A 15562-nucleotide genomic window follows, 5' to 3' on the forward strand; every position below is an offset into this window, starting at 1 on the left:
GGCTTGTGTTATACCTTTTATAAACCTGTAAACGATGGCAATATGTCCAAAATCCTGAATTAAACCTTATTTCCAAACATTATACATAACTACTTTATTTTTTTTAATTTTCAACACACGTTCTAGGAATTTATTTACTACTTTGTACTTTTTGCTTATGTTGCAAAATAGTAAAAATTTGAGTTTTCGAGTATTTAAACTAAATATGTTTTAAAATCTTAACACCCTATTAATTTTTATATATTTAAAGCCCAAATACTGCGCGATAAAAACCATACCCCCTCTCCAGTTACAGTAAGATAGAATAATTACTTAAGATGTGAAGTGAGTCATGAGTAAGTTAGGGTCTAGGGCCTTTGACTGGTACAGGTATATTATATCTTAAAACGAAAATAATTAAACAAACATTAGGAGGGTCCTTATTCATTTTGATTCATATACCAAACAACATAATGTATAAGATCGCACAAAGATCAATGTGATATTGAGCACCAAACATTATATGTTATTAAAATGCATACCAAACAATTAACTACACCATTCAAAGTCAGCAGAGAACCAAACCCGATAAAAAGCACTAGAAAATCAAAGGCATTTAAGAAGACAGCTACTTTATTTCAAGATGGAGGATCCAAAATTGTTACCGATATGCAATCCGTCATGTATAAAGTTTGTATTTATTACCCAACTCTGATTAGTCATGAAGTATTATTCCTCCTAACGTACGGGTACTAAACCTAAGAATAAAGAATTTTGTTTATTTCCTTTTTTCAATAACATTAAAAAACTGATCCAATTTTACATAATATGGTGGTAGATATACTTAATCTCATATAATGTGGTCCTTGAACCTTTCTATATATTGACTATTTTACTAACTGAAAATAATAGAAACCACAATATACCAAAATCCTAACAATTAATTCTTGTCTTACATTTTGAAAATATAAATTTTTACATTCTATATATTTACAAAAATTGCGATAAAGGAAATTTAGGGCCTTTGTAGGCATTACTTTTAGGCATTTACCGTGTTTTGAGTTTCTTATATATAAGATTAAAGTTAAACAAAAAAAGGAAGAGGAAAACAATAAAAAACCATTGCATTATCATCGTTAGATATAAACACCTATTTTAATTATTTGCATGTAAACTACTAATTATTGTTTAAAAAAATATTGAAATTATTGTTGTTTCTAAATCATACATAAAGATTGCAAGCTTCCTCTAGTAGTCATCCTCAAAATTTAAAGTTACCTACCTACCTTTTGAATAATAAAAGAAATAACCAAAACACTATTTCTATGAATAATTTCTTTAATCTTAAAAAAAATAATTTAGCTAAAGAGTTTTTAATAATACCTGGGTTAATTTTATTACACATACGAGGCGCTAACAAAAAGTTGTTGTGGTTTAAAAAGTCATAAAAGCTAGGGGTATTAATGATATATTATTTGGTTTATAGGACAATAAATTAATAATACTTAATTGTAGTAGTTTTAAACGATTTCCCTGTAACCCCAACAAACGTATGTTGTGAAAATGTATTTTTAGCCTACATCTCTCTTTACTTTTTTCTATGGGTACAGATTTAAACAAACTGTAACAAATTCTTATAACACTCGCGTACCTATTACTAATTTTACGACTGAGTCAAAAATTCTCAAAATTGATTTCAACCACCACTTTCTCACGGTTTGATCTATCCTTTTAAGCACGTTTTCAAATACGTCAGAGGTGGGGTAATAATTAATCGTTAAGTCATCCCCCAGTTAAACACTTCGGGTAATATATATTGGACGCCGTCCGTCATATATACAAGCAGGCTAAGCATGAACAACCACCAAACGTTTCAAAGGTTTAAACAGCACCCCATAGAGTTTAGCAGAGTTGTTGTGTTTTTCAATTTGAATACAACTAAAATTATGAACTCTTTCAGAAAGGAATTATCTTAACTAAACTTCAAAGTGGATTATTTCGTCGGTTAATCCAAATTTTTGTTACAAAATGTTTATAGTACAAATATTGAAGGTCTTCGATCAGGAAATTGAAATTAATTATATTTAATAGATAAAAATAAACATGTAGTTTTTCTTTGAATATGGCATTCCAACTGAAGAGGGCCCGATTTGAAAGGGGAACCAGGATTCTGGACATTTACCTTCAGTTATGTGTACAAGCGAATAGAAGAAGTATATGTGGTTAATGGTCGAAAGTGGCCGTTATATGCGCAAACCCATCCTTAAAACCAATTAGGTGAAAAATGTGTGCGATGGCTGTAAGTGCTTTATGCCAATGGCCTCTGCCAGTCCGCATTTACGGACTGGGAGGCATTGTGGGGTGGGTGGGGGGTTGTGGAAGTGGGTGGGCAACCTACCGCCCCACTCAACGTAGTTAAATGTTTGAGGGAGGGCTATCTGCTGTTGTTAGTTAGTTAGTTAGTTAGTTAGTTAATTTTAAAATTTTTGGGGCCTTTCTGATCTAATGCACGCTTGTTTGGACTAAAACGCTGGGCAAGATCAATTACAGCATATTTAATTTTCTGAGGGTCTATTTCTGTCATAGACGTCATTAGATCATAATCGGATTCCTATGAGAAGGTGCCAGGTGGGCGCCTGTGCGTTGATGAAAGGTGTTGATGGGAGTATTATGGGACATACTGATTATTTTTTATTACTCTATTAGCTGAGCTTTAGCGAAGCTTATTACTTGAGGGGCTGTAAAAGTTTTAATTTCCGCATGTCTATATGCCACGATTTCAAGAGAACGATCTCATTTTACGACAGTTAATAATTGCACCAAATTTCATTTCAGCATAAGCCAACATCGAGTTAGGATGATGATGCCATGTCATTCTATCTTGGAATTTTCTGAGCGTTAGCAAACGTTTCTACAATTTTGTTATTGGTAAATATGTTGGCAACGATAAAATCGCATAAAGAATAGATAATTTGTAAAACACCGAGTGCAATAATAAGACATTTTTGCAATATGTGGCCCAATTGAAATGAGCTTATACACATAAAAATGTTGCAAGTAATTCTCATAGAAACCTGTTATGTGGTTACGTAATGTGGCGTTCCCCTACTCTGCTAATGTAAGAAGGGGGTTATCACTGAGGAGAAAACTGCTTATTCTCTACAATTGCAACGGAGTATTTCGAAATATTAACACTTTCACTAACTGAAACATATTGTAGTTACACTGAACGTTAGCCGGAGAGCATATACGGTGCCACTTTACTCAATACTGCCTAAACGCCATGATGTTTTATTAAATGTATGCAAGGCATACGCAGGATGTGTCGCCACGAAACATTTTACATCGATCTGTGAATGGACACATAGGAAACCTCGTCAACTATTACATCACTGGAAGACTTACGTTTCTGAGAACTGCAATCTGTACTCTATCTTCTCATCTAGTTGGATAATGTCAACGTTAACACAATAGCCTACAGTCTTACAAAACTATTCAATTACATACATTGATGTGGCCACACATATAAAGCTATGGAATCAAATAACAACTAATATTGCTGGTGTGCCAACACCATTGCACCACAATACGTTTCTCAAAAACATAAACTACTAATTAAAAAACCTGCTATATTAATCCGAAAGTAAAAAAAACAGCCTCACCATAACTATAATGTACGACACCTTGGAACAGACCAAACCACCTGAGACCAACTGGAGACCTGCGAGGGCTATTGAATATTGATAAAATGGCGCTTATGCCACGGCCAGCAAAAAAAGAATGGGCGCGGTACCACAGGGAATGACTGGCGTGGGCCTTTTATCCATCTACATGGTTCATGCTTACAACTGAACCTTGTTCAGTATAACTTATATTTCTGACTTCGACTTGCAGTTTATTCATAAAATCTCTAAATCCTGCTGTGAAAACACTGACTACGAAAAGGTTCTCCTTTATCAGAAATTTGGGAACACATTAACGGATCTTAAATTTCACGACCTGAGGGTTGAGACTGGACTCCGAATGTGGTCCTTTTGTAATTAATTTTTCATTGCTAGTCTTCGAATTAAATTTCCTCTTCAAAGAAATTCATACGACTAACGTCTGAAGTCGTCAGCCCTACATGTATTCTTACTGTCACAATCTATAATTTATTTATCTGGTCTAACAATTCCTGTACTACTCTTGTATGGCCACTCATTTTGTTTTGTTTATTGAAACATGTTTATCTAACGAGTTCGTTCGTGTTTTTTTATAGCTGTTTCTAATGTGGTTCTTTTTACCTACTACTCTCCTAATTTTTCTAAAGAAAGATGAGTAACTAGATTTAGACTTTTTATAAGCGTAACTTTATTATTAAGTATTGGGTTTCACGTAAAACTCTATTGACTAAATAACAAAGAAGTTAATTACACGTCCAAACATTTTTCTTAAATTTTACAGAGTAACCCTATACTAGATTATTTATTTTTTCTCTTTGCTCTTTAATATCCCACGAATGAGCAGCCTATTTGCTGTCTTAGACCGCGCCAAATCCGTTTATACGTTTCATGTTTCACCCGACACAATTATGCAAAAATATATGTTGAATAGTAAAGCCCATTTTTGGACTCGCTATTATAAGAATTGATATCTGCACGGAGAACAGGGAGAACGAGAAAATATAAAAGAAAAAGAAAGTGTAAATTGTTGTAATTTACGGACACAGACATGTCCTCAAAGTTGGCTCCACTGATCTCTACAGCAGCCAAATCTGACACAGTAAAAAGCTTGAGTGACCGATTGCCACAAGTCACTGGATTGCTGACTCAATTGGTGGAGGTCTCCTTTCACTCCCTGAGCCTTATATCATAAAATTAAATGACTTGAACAAAAGTATTGCTTTTCTTCTCTTTCATACCTGCCCGGACTTACAGTTTTGATACCGTTTGGAACGATTTTTATTTTTTAAAAATATCTGCCTGCCTTGTGAGTTACAATTTATTGACCAGTAAATCTCTCCAAGGCTATGACCATTCTATTTACAGATACAAGAACATAAATTTTCGACTTCTCACGATATCCTAATAAATTTATAAAATGGAGGACATCTATTTTAAAGTGTAACAAACAAAGGAAAACTAATTTCGATAATCCAGAGAGATGCTCCAAGGAAAACTTTTTACAAATTAGACCCAATAGATTGTACTATCATATTTTTATGAACACAGGGTCTTTTGCGTTCAGAATCTTTCGGACCGGATTTCCATTTCTGCTTTGACTCTCTCATAAAGCTCTTTAAACACTTAATCTGTCTTCCATATGGTCTCAAAGAGCTTTTTTTTTAATGAACCCAACGTTGTGAAAAATCTTTTTGAAATATATTATTCCATTTTTTCAAACTCAGGGAATACCCAAAGATTACGCGGATTATATGTTCCAACTCGAATCGAGTAAAAATGATGTTATTCTTTTACTTACCCTATAACACACCTCTCTGTAATTTTTGTTATAAGTATTAAAGAAAACATCACTGTATAACTTTAAGTTAATTAGAGAGGATTTCACTTGTTGCGTGGAATGGATGTCAAATCAAATTCCTATTAAGCTCTTCCCAAAAACATTTCATACAACATTACTTTGAAAACACAAAAATCCCTTTACTCTTGCATAAAACCATGTTTTTCACTAACTTGCCATCTGGGGTTCAAGAGAGGGCCAAACACTTCAATAATCATTTTAGCCGAAGGAAGATAAACAGTTTCCATTGTTAGTCTGAAACAGGAACTATTTATCAGTACTAATTGTTTTCTAAAATTTGATAGAGGACCTTTAGATATTATTTTAGTAACACTTATGGCTAGGGTTCTATTTCTCAATGTACACTGAACGCTATTGTTATGCATGGTAAAATGTCCTTCAACAAGTCACAAAAATAAATTTGCATTTGACTTTAGATATTGATCATGCATTTTACCTAATGCTCCAGTCGCTCGAGGTTATCATCTTCTCGTAACGAACCTAGTTTAGAGTGCGCCTACGTGTCTGAACCAGAACGCGTCGTTGCACAAGAATGGCAAGCGGCCGCGCGCAACGCGATTACTGTTGTCGTTAATCCTGTTCATTGGCTTACTAGAATATAATAGGAGTATTTTGTCTTTTCTAGATAACAACAAATATGTTATTATTCTCACAGGGCCACGAACTAATATCCAGTCTGGTTCAAAACTATAATCAGTTTATCGTTGAAAACCCTCACTACCCACAACAAGTTTTAAAAACAGGTACGCTCTTTTCGCAGCTAGAATATTTTATCTTCGTCTGTTGCTTTTTATAACCACTCACCTTGGAACAGTTAAGAAAAAACTAACATATAAAGAATCTAATTCAAGTGCTTAGCCCATGTTACTTGATGTTGATCACGGTTTTGTTAAATACAAGAATAGGAATACAATAGAATAGAATTAGAATTAGAATTTTATTTTTGAAGGAATATTACAAATAACAACATTAATATACAATTGGCGGTTAATACATCAACTGTAATAGATAACTATCAATAAAGTATACGGTAAAACAACCATGCGAATCGCTGCATAAGATAATAAAATGCGTTTAATATCGATTATATTTTAATTTATTTGTTTTTCTTTAAGAGATTATCATTTTGTCTTACTGCATCAAAATGAAAAGGGTTAATTTTTGCCATGAAACACCTAAATCGTTTGTATATATTAAAAATTTCAAAAGAATTGAAAGTACCCCAGTAATAAAAAATAATACATCTTTGTAAAAATCTTGTGTACGGTATAATCAGACATATTAATGGGAATCATCGATTTGTTAACATTTTTATTTAATTGTCATACTTTCTTCTTCTTACAGCGTTATTTTTCTACGCTTACAATGCATTTATTCCTTTTCTAAATTCAGTCACTTCCTATCATAAACGTGCGTTCTGTTGCAGCCTAACGGTCGATTGTACCGACGAGAGCTTCTCAAGTGTCTTTTGCCCTCTCGACCGACTGGAATGTCTGGAACTGCTGCGAGAAGAGACCGAAGATGTGCTGATCGACTGGGAATCAGCCAATATTCCTCAAACTTCACCCACAGGCGACATCATGAACCGCCCTGGAGGAAGTTCTTACCAGACACATCGGCACTATGGAGAAGGCTGACCCAGGTGTAGACATATATGTATGCAGCCGACAACCCCCCTCGAGACCAACCAGCTCGCCGAGTGAGTAGACACTGAAATTAAGCCGTGCCAGACTTTTCCCTCGACCCATTCTAAAGGCCATTTTAAATGTAATAAATGTGGTATATTTAGGTTAAAAAAAACACCTTGGGTTATTAGGGTACTAGAGGAGATAATTTTTCCCTGGAATTAGCTGCTCATATAAAAAACAGAACACGCGTTATTTAAATTTATCATCCTCAAACCTTGTTTCTTCACTTGTAGAACTGATGCTTGTTGACCCCAAGGGATCTCAATCCTCAGCCCTTTGTTGTTTTTATGAATTACGAATGAGATTGAGTTCAATTGTGCCTTGCTGCACGTACAACGTCGTATAGTTTGCGGATGACACAACATGGTCAAAGGGGTTGAACTTGTTGTTGTTAGAAAAAGGGGAGGTTTGCTTCTTCTTCAAGAAACAAATTCTTGGAAATGCAAATACCTTCAATGAATTAAAAATTGCGTTCAACGCTATTATATTGAAAGTGTGTAATTTGAACAAGAATACAAACGAATAAAATTTAAGTTTGATAAATTTTTACGTTAATGAGAAGGTGGTCCCAGCTATCCTAAGTTAACGGTTCTAACCTTTAAGAAAAGATGAAATCAGTGGCGTTCCTCTTAAAACCTGGATCGATGAGTCATTTGACAAGGGCTGACATGTTGACAGCATAAAGTGTCGCCTGAGGAATCTCTCCAAAATGTTTTCCAAGGTAAAATTTTCTTCTATTTGATTGATTGCGGTGTCATATATCTTCACTTCGGCCTGTGGGGATATCGTTATGTGGAGTCACAATCGAACACTGAATTTTACGATAATTTAAACTTAAATAAAAAGTTGGAATAACTCCAACATCTTTATCTAGTTCAGACTGTTAATATATTCCCTTTCCTCTGCATTGAACATAAGACGAGAAGTAATGTAAGCGGGAAAGAGAAATACTAAAGCCGATATACGAGAGGCCGAGGCGACAACTTATCACAATAGGCGGAGTCAATAGCGAATTTTAGTTAGTGTCAATAGTGCGTCTCCCACTTCAAAGGCAGGCCCTGAATGCGTTAACAGCCTGTAGGCCCATTTGTATAGTGGAATGTTAAAGTCGAAGTCCTTAGTTTTTCACAATTTTAAAACCCAGCGAGGCATAACGCGGGTTAATTTTGAAAAAAGAATTAAAGGCTTATATTTATCACAGGTACTGAAAGAAATATTCATGAAGAATATCAGTACAATCGGTTGCGTAGTTTGTGCGGGACAGCAGAATAAACCAACAAAGGCACTTTCGCATTCATAATATTATTAGAGATTAGGAGTAACTTTTTGATTAAACGGAGGCCACCGATAATAAACGTGATTAAGCAAGACTTTGGGTGGGCAGTTACACCCAATTAATACCAACGTTTAGGTTAGGGTTAGGTTAGAGGTTAAGTTAGGTTAGGTTAGTAAACATAAATCGCCTTAACCCCATCAGACATCAGCCGCAGCGTGCTTTAGAAAAGGTAGCTTCCATTTAATCAGATATAAATACCGGATTTTAAGATATTACATTTACTATGTTGCTACTCCACAAACTATAAAAAGACTCCTTGTTGTTGTAGGCTCGTGCCACCCGAGGAAGTGAAGATCGAGGGCAGTTACGTAAAGAACAACGCGCAAGCCATCCACGAGTTGTACCCCGCCAACGACATGGAGGCAGTGGAGGTGTTCGAGCGGCCTCATCACGGCACTCCCGGCTTTCGGGCGTGTTCTCTTCGGGGGAGCTGGCGGCCTGGATGGTGCAGTCCTACTACGGTGCCATGTTCTCGATGCAGACTCGGCCCGAGTACAGGCGCAAGGGGTACGGCATCCACTTGGCCAAAGTGTCTCACGCAAATTCGTCCGCTCCCAGGGGGTACATTCCTTTCGTCGTACATTCGTCCGGAGAACGATGCTTCGCAGAGTCCTCTACCATCAAGCTAGGATTTAAGAAGAACTACCAGACAGTGCGCGCCATCTTGCGGCCATCACGAGAGGGCTTCCACCGACGATTGAGAATGTTCGGTCACGATTGTATCTCATCTATCCGCTTCCACCTGCCTGCTCCACTTGATTTATCTCTATATCTATTCCCAGTAAACGTAGGCTCGTAGGGCTCTGTGCCACGGGAAGCCTGTGATAACGACGCTTTCGTGCTTTGGACGATTGTACTCACCGGTTCCACTCTGGACCGTGGTCCTTCACGCAGTGCCTAAACTTAGTCTTCGGTCGCATCCCAGAGAACTCGAGAAGGCTAAACAATCGCAAAATTGGTCCAGAAACTGATCGTAACCGAGTTGTACAGTAATGATTGACGGACGGCTCAGAGGTTTCCTTTTTTAGACCGTTGTTTCTTGCGTGACTCTGCGAAGAAATCTGAAATCATTACTATCACAACAGACCGATTTTTAAATTTAAGTTATGCCGTCGTAGCCTTATCAACTTCCTGCCTGAGTTGATCAGAGGTGGGGGGGTTCCATTCTAAATCGCTTCGATCTCAATGTATTGTTTCAAAAAGTCTGGACACTTCGGTGCGTTTTGAACTTTTGAAGCGTTGTGCCGGGTTAATTTCAATCTAATGGTGCTGAATGTATTAACAAGATTACTGTAAAGAAACCGTTCTCTTATCGTAGCGTCCAAATCATTCCCGAGGGATGAACATTGCAGAGATGATTTTCCCGTTTTCCCCGCTAGCGATTGGGAAGTTCGGTAAGTACGAGCGTCCACTGCCCGCAACCACGGACCCCTGCACAGACGCCAGTAGCGGTAGCTCATCTTCGTCCGGGGGGTGGGTCGAAGGCCTTGGAAGTGCCACAACGATAGACGCAGACCGGAGTTGATTTGACCCTAGTTAGTCTTCGCACCAATCGGGCCCGCGGAGCGTTGAAAATCTGTGATATTCTCATTTAAGCCTCAGGACTATTTTTATTATTTGATTTGTGTTACGCAAGTGATTGAAATTTGTGTACTCGTTTTCTAGAACCAATTAGAATCTTGGAGGACCTCGTTTTATAGATGTGACAATAACTCCCAAGCCGGAAATGTTCGGTGTTAGAATCTGTCTAGAGCCCCTGAGGTTTAAATCTGTATGCAAATCAAAAGCGCTGAGCTCGCCTTTGAACGTTTGTAAATATGTGTAATTTAAGAAATGGCAGCCCCGGCCGGTTGGTGCTTGCGTCATCCACAGAAGAAATAAACCGAGCGTCAAATTTTAGTGAATATATTTTTGTATTATTTTCTATTTTCATTATAGTCGTTGTTATAAATTTTTATAAATAAAACCGACGAAGACAGAGGGTGCGGGATTCGGGGGATTCGATGATAATTTCAGTTTTGCCCAAAATTATAAGTTTTATACCTCTCAAATGCACGATTCGTGGCCAATGGAAGTATTCAACAATGCTCATGACACATTTTGTACAGTTTTATAACACGAAAACCGATGGCACCGAATCGTCTGTTAGACGTGTGATGTTGCTATAATTTTGTTCTACGACCAGACGTGGGTTAGTTCTACTGTAAAACATTTTCCATCTCAACAATTCCACATCCTCATCCCGCCGTTCTGTTTGTACATTTTGGAAAACCATTGCGTTGTGGCACGGTTTATAGGATTTTGTACGCGTGAATTCCAAGAGATTGGTTACAGTGGTATTGTCGCAATCTTTTAATCTAATGAGTGGTTTTCTCGATGAGCATTTATTACCACATAAAGGTTCGTGCAATATTTGAAAATTTCGTGCTTTATGAAAATTTCCAGAATTTTTTTAAATACCGGCATTGTATATTTCCATATATAACATAACCATCAGGATTTATATTTTTTACGTATTTATGTATACAGTTAATTTTAACAGTATTTGTATTTCTTCAGTACTTACCAGCGTTATTTAAGAAGTTGGTGTGGCCACATGGGTGCATGATTTTTTTTAAAACCATCTTTTCCCCTTCCCACGTCAAGCAGATAGTGTCAGCGTGGCGTGGTAGTAAACATCAGCGGGAATTTTAGTTTTGATATGGTAAAGAGAAAAAAAATCCTGACGTATCATTTCTAAAACAAAAGGAGAGTCCAACCAAATTATTCAGCAGCTGGTTTATCCATGTGATTTATAAAAAATGCACCGAGAAAATTGTGTGTTCATTAACTCTTAATTAATAAATTTACTCTTCCAAATTGGAGTTTCCCCCTCCCTCCTGAAAATTACAAAAGTATATCCCATATTATAAAAAAAACACGCTCCTTTTTCCACTGATAACTATCGACCTATCTCAATCTGTCCCAAGCTTGAGCAAAATTTAAAAAAATGAAATCTTTCTTTACAAGAATGCTTTGCTTTGTCACCAAACACAATCAGTTCTCTGAGGACCAAGTTGGCTTCAGAAAGATGAAATCGACGGTAGATGCAGTTGTGAGTCTTGTCAAAATTATTGTTCTGGGGTTAGAATGTCGGAATTCCACTTTCAGTTTATTTCTCGATCTATTCAAGGTATGCCACTGTGTTGGCCATAATACACTTCTGGACAATCTGAAATCGCATTGCATTCATTGCCTGCCCCTGCAGAGGCTTAGTTAATTTCTAAGTCACAGAAGATATGTTGTTCAAATTCCAAATCAAATTTGAAGCCTAATTGAAATTATGGTGTCCCTCAAAGTTCCATTCTCAGCCATATTCTTTTTCTGGTCTATCTAAATGACATTGAGTCATCGCTTATCTCGACGTGCAATATGCCGATGATACGAGTCAGTGGAAAATCAAAGTAAGCTTTGGAGCAACATACTTTCGTTGACTTGAACAACTTATATACGTTAGAAAATTTACAACGAAAAAATTCGTTACATGCTGCAATATGTATAACGCAACGTTTCTACATTGCGTTATAACGTAGTTTTGTACATTTTGTAACGATGGCAAATATCCGAAATTCTATTACTAGATTGTTTAACAGAATTTATATCAAGTGATTCATTAAAAAATCTGGGGTTGTAAGACACAGTAGCAGCATAACATATAGGCCCATAATTTATCATGATCTGTACGTGAGATAAGCTGTCTCTTCGGCCAACCCAAACTCTTTAAATGACGCTACTACAATATTCATGGAAACGTGACTTAATATATGGAAACCTTTTTATATCGAACAGGTTAACTCATTAAATAGTAGTTAATAATTATCAAACTGATGGAAAAATGCTCTTGATTCCCCTGGCAGTACTCGTTGTTGAACGAGCGTACAGAATCTCTCAGGAATTGAGAGATCCGGGTACACGCTCTCAGGGGGCAATAATGAATTCCCCATCAAGTTATATAAAAATTAAATTCACGTATTGGCATTTATACTAATTTGATTATTAAGAAATTCATTTAAACTAAACGTGATTCGTTCAAAGCATACAAATATAACATGCATGTTGATGTTTTTATCCATGAAATCCGTTCAACATCAGTAACTCAATATAGTTTTCGTATCACGTAATACACTTTTCATATCGTCTTAAAAAGCCCTAATCAATTTCAAACGCAAAATCAAGTTCTTGCAGTTAATTGTTCACCTAATTAAATACGATGGCCTAGTCTCTTTGTTGCTCAATATACGAATTAATTACAAGAATAACGATCGTACTCACACAAAGCAAATGCCAAAATGCACAATCAGAATCTCATGTTAGTTTTATCGAATCTTCTGCAACATATATGGGAGCATAACCCACGCATCATTATAGCCTAGACACCTTCAACTCCGTACACAATGCATTCTTAGCTCACTTGAGAAGGAGGTGCCCTATAGCAGCTGGCTCGTAGGTTCAATATGCTTACGGCCGACAGAACATTCCTCAGTCTGGTGGATCAGTATCCGAGGGGTTGTGTCCGAGTCTTAAGTAGGTTTTTTATCTTTTCATAATCAATTCATAGATGTTATCCCGTTTTCGACAGTCCAGGAGAAATGGTGGCATCCGACGTGACCAGATAGATAGGAGGATTATCTGATAAAGAAGTTCCAAGAAAGGTTTAATAGACTTGTGTGTATCTTTGTTTTGATTCCTAGAAATACGTTGTGTGTTTTATATAAGGCTTTGACAACAGTTTTTTTTTACAAGTTTGGTCACACTTGTTAGTGCACATTGTAAAATTTTGTTTACAACAGTTTCATCATAGGTTTTATCCTTCACATTGTTATTAAAGAAAACCTAAATGAAAGTTGCGTTTTCATATTCATCCATAAAGGGTACAAAATGTGCTTTTTTGAATACAATACCGAATATCTTAGTTATTTTAGTAATCTATACAACGTTTATGATTGTGTAATTAAAAAATATTGAAATTAATGACCATACAGGAACTTTCTTTATTGCTAATATTAAGAAATAAAGGATATTAGTGTTAATTAAAGCATCATTTATTGACAATGCCACACATGCCATTGCATGTGCCATACGTGAGTGGGCTGTTAGACGTATTCTCTCGTATTTTTTTCTTAATTTGGTAGAATTATTTTATAGCTGTGGACGTGTGTAAACAAAATTTTACAAACAAAACTACTTATTAGTGTACCTAGGTTTATTTTTTGTAATGCAGTAAAATATTTGTTGTTATTGTTATTATTATTTTCATTAAAAATGATTCTACTGAGTACGAATACTGCTATATAAGGTATAGTTTATTATCGAATTGTTTGAATTTGAATTGTTTCTTTCTTCCTCTCAAGCTGCAATTAGAGGTTTTTTTCCTGGAATCCCATTTTTTATATTATTAGCAATCTCAATATTGTATTCTAATTTTACTACCGCATGTATTTTATAACTGTTTAGTAATTTACAAATAAAAGAGGGAAGGTCGTATTTTTTCTATCAAATACGTATTTATGGTTTTAAAGTTTTCAAAAAAGAGCGAGATGTTCTCTTTTTAAATTTAGTTAAAACACATTACTGGAATAGTTGGCACTCTTGGTTTTGTTTTGCAGTGCATACCTAAGTAGTATTTCTGTATTGTTTGTAAATCGCCTTCATTATTTTTCAATTTAGTACAGATTTAGTTAAATTGACAAATATAATAAACAAACAACTTAATTTACCGATAATTTACAAAGCTAAAGAAGACTTTCAGAGTTTGCATTTTCTATTCTATACGTTACATGAAAATAATATTAGTCCTGCAACTACAGAAAGTTTGAAAGCATTATATAGCTTTTGGCTACAATACGAGCCATAGTTTATATCTTAATTACTTAAAAATAAATTTAAATTTAAAATATTGTTTATTGTTGAAAGTTAATTGAAAGCTTACATTGTCATATTAGTTTAAATGTTATACAAGACACTAAAACAAATAACAGTATAGTTCATCTTAATTTGTAAACAAACTAAAATTGCCACTAAATTGGTTTTAGTCCAAAGTAAAATAACTTTAAATTAAGACTAATTTTTACTAATATTTTATTGTTGCTTAGGGGGCATATTAACTAAAATCTGAAATATCATCCATATAGAACTTCAAACTGTTGTAAGGTTTTACTAAACAAACTTTTAAAATTGTTTTTTACTTATTACGTATTTTACACCCCCTTCACTCAATTTAAATTTATTTTAAAATTCATAAAAACAAACTTAGTGTCAAGACGCTTATACTAAATTGTGCTAAAGTTTTTCCTTGTCAAAATTGTCGTTACGTCATTGTTATAACACTTCCTAAACAAAGTGGTGGCAAACATTTGTGTTAAAAACACAGGAGTATCGTTATTTTAAATGAAGGATATGTATAATCCCACCTCTTTGTGGTTTTGGGACAGAAGTACTTAAATATTAAAATTTAAACGTATACAAAATCTGTAATTTTATAAAAGTAAAATAACAACGCTTTTCATAACTTTTATTTTTATTGATTTGTCTATCCTGTTATATCAGATGTTGATTCAGTAATTATTGTCGTAAATGAAAATTCCTTTATTGATATCTGATAAGGCATGTGCGATTTATTTTGAAAATAATCCAAACCTAAAAGAGGGCCAACTGTTGTAATAGAAGTGCTTTTCAATGACAAAATATTTTTGCCTCTTTTTTACTGTTGGTCGAAGTATATTTAGTGGTTTCAATTGTTTTAAAACTATATATCATTCACATTTACAATATTGTTTATTTGTTAGCATCGCAGTCAGTTTCATTCAGTTATCACTGTTAGTCCATAAGATTACATTTATTCAGTACGTTGTAATAGTCCACCATAGCTTACATACAATTCAGTGTTAGTTTACGGTTTAAGTTGTTACACTAATCCGTATCTGTTGAAAATGTCCAGAACGAAGTTCTCTTTAGTTTCCTTTCGTCCCTGTAAAGTTGTATGTCTGTATGTTGTGTTCAC

At 35.3% G+C, this 15562-nt stretch overlaps 1 pseudogene; it reads left to right on the forward strand.

The window, feature by feature from the left end:
- The first annotated feature begins 6925 nt into the window (after nucleotides 1–6925).
- LOC124374227 lies at nucleotides 6926–9322 on the forward strand (annotated as a pseudogene).
- The last annotated feature ends 6240 nt before the right edge of the window (nucleotides 9323–15562 follow it).

This window comes from Homalodisca vitripennis, unplaced genomic scaffold (genome assembly GCF_021130785.1).
Source record: "Homalodisca vitripennis isolate AUS2020 unplaced genomic scaffold, UT_GWSS_2.1 ScUCBcl_7581;HRSCAF=15327, whole genome shotgun sequence".
Taxonomy (NCBI): Eukaryota; Metazoa; Arthropoda; class Insecta; order Hemiptera; family Cicadellidae; genus Homalodisca; species Homalodisca vitripennis.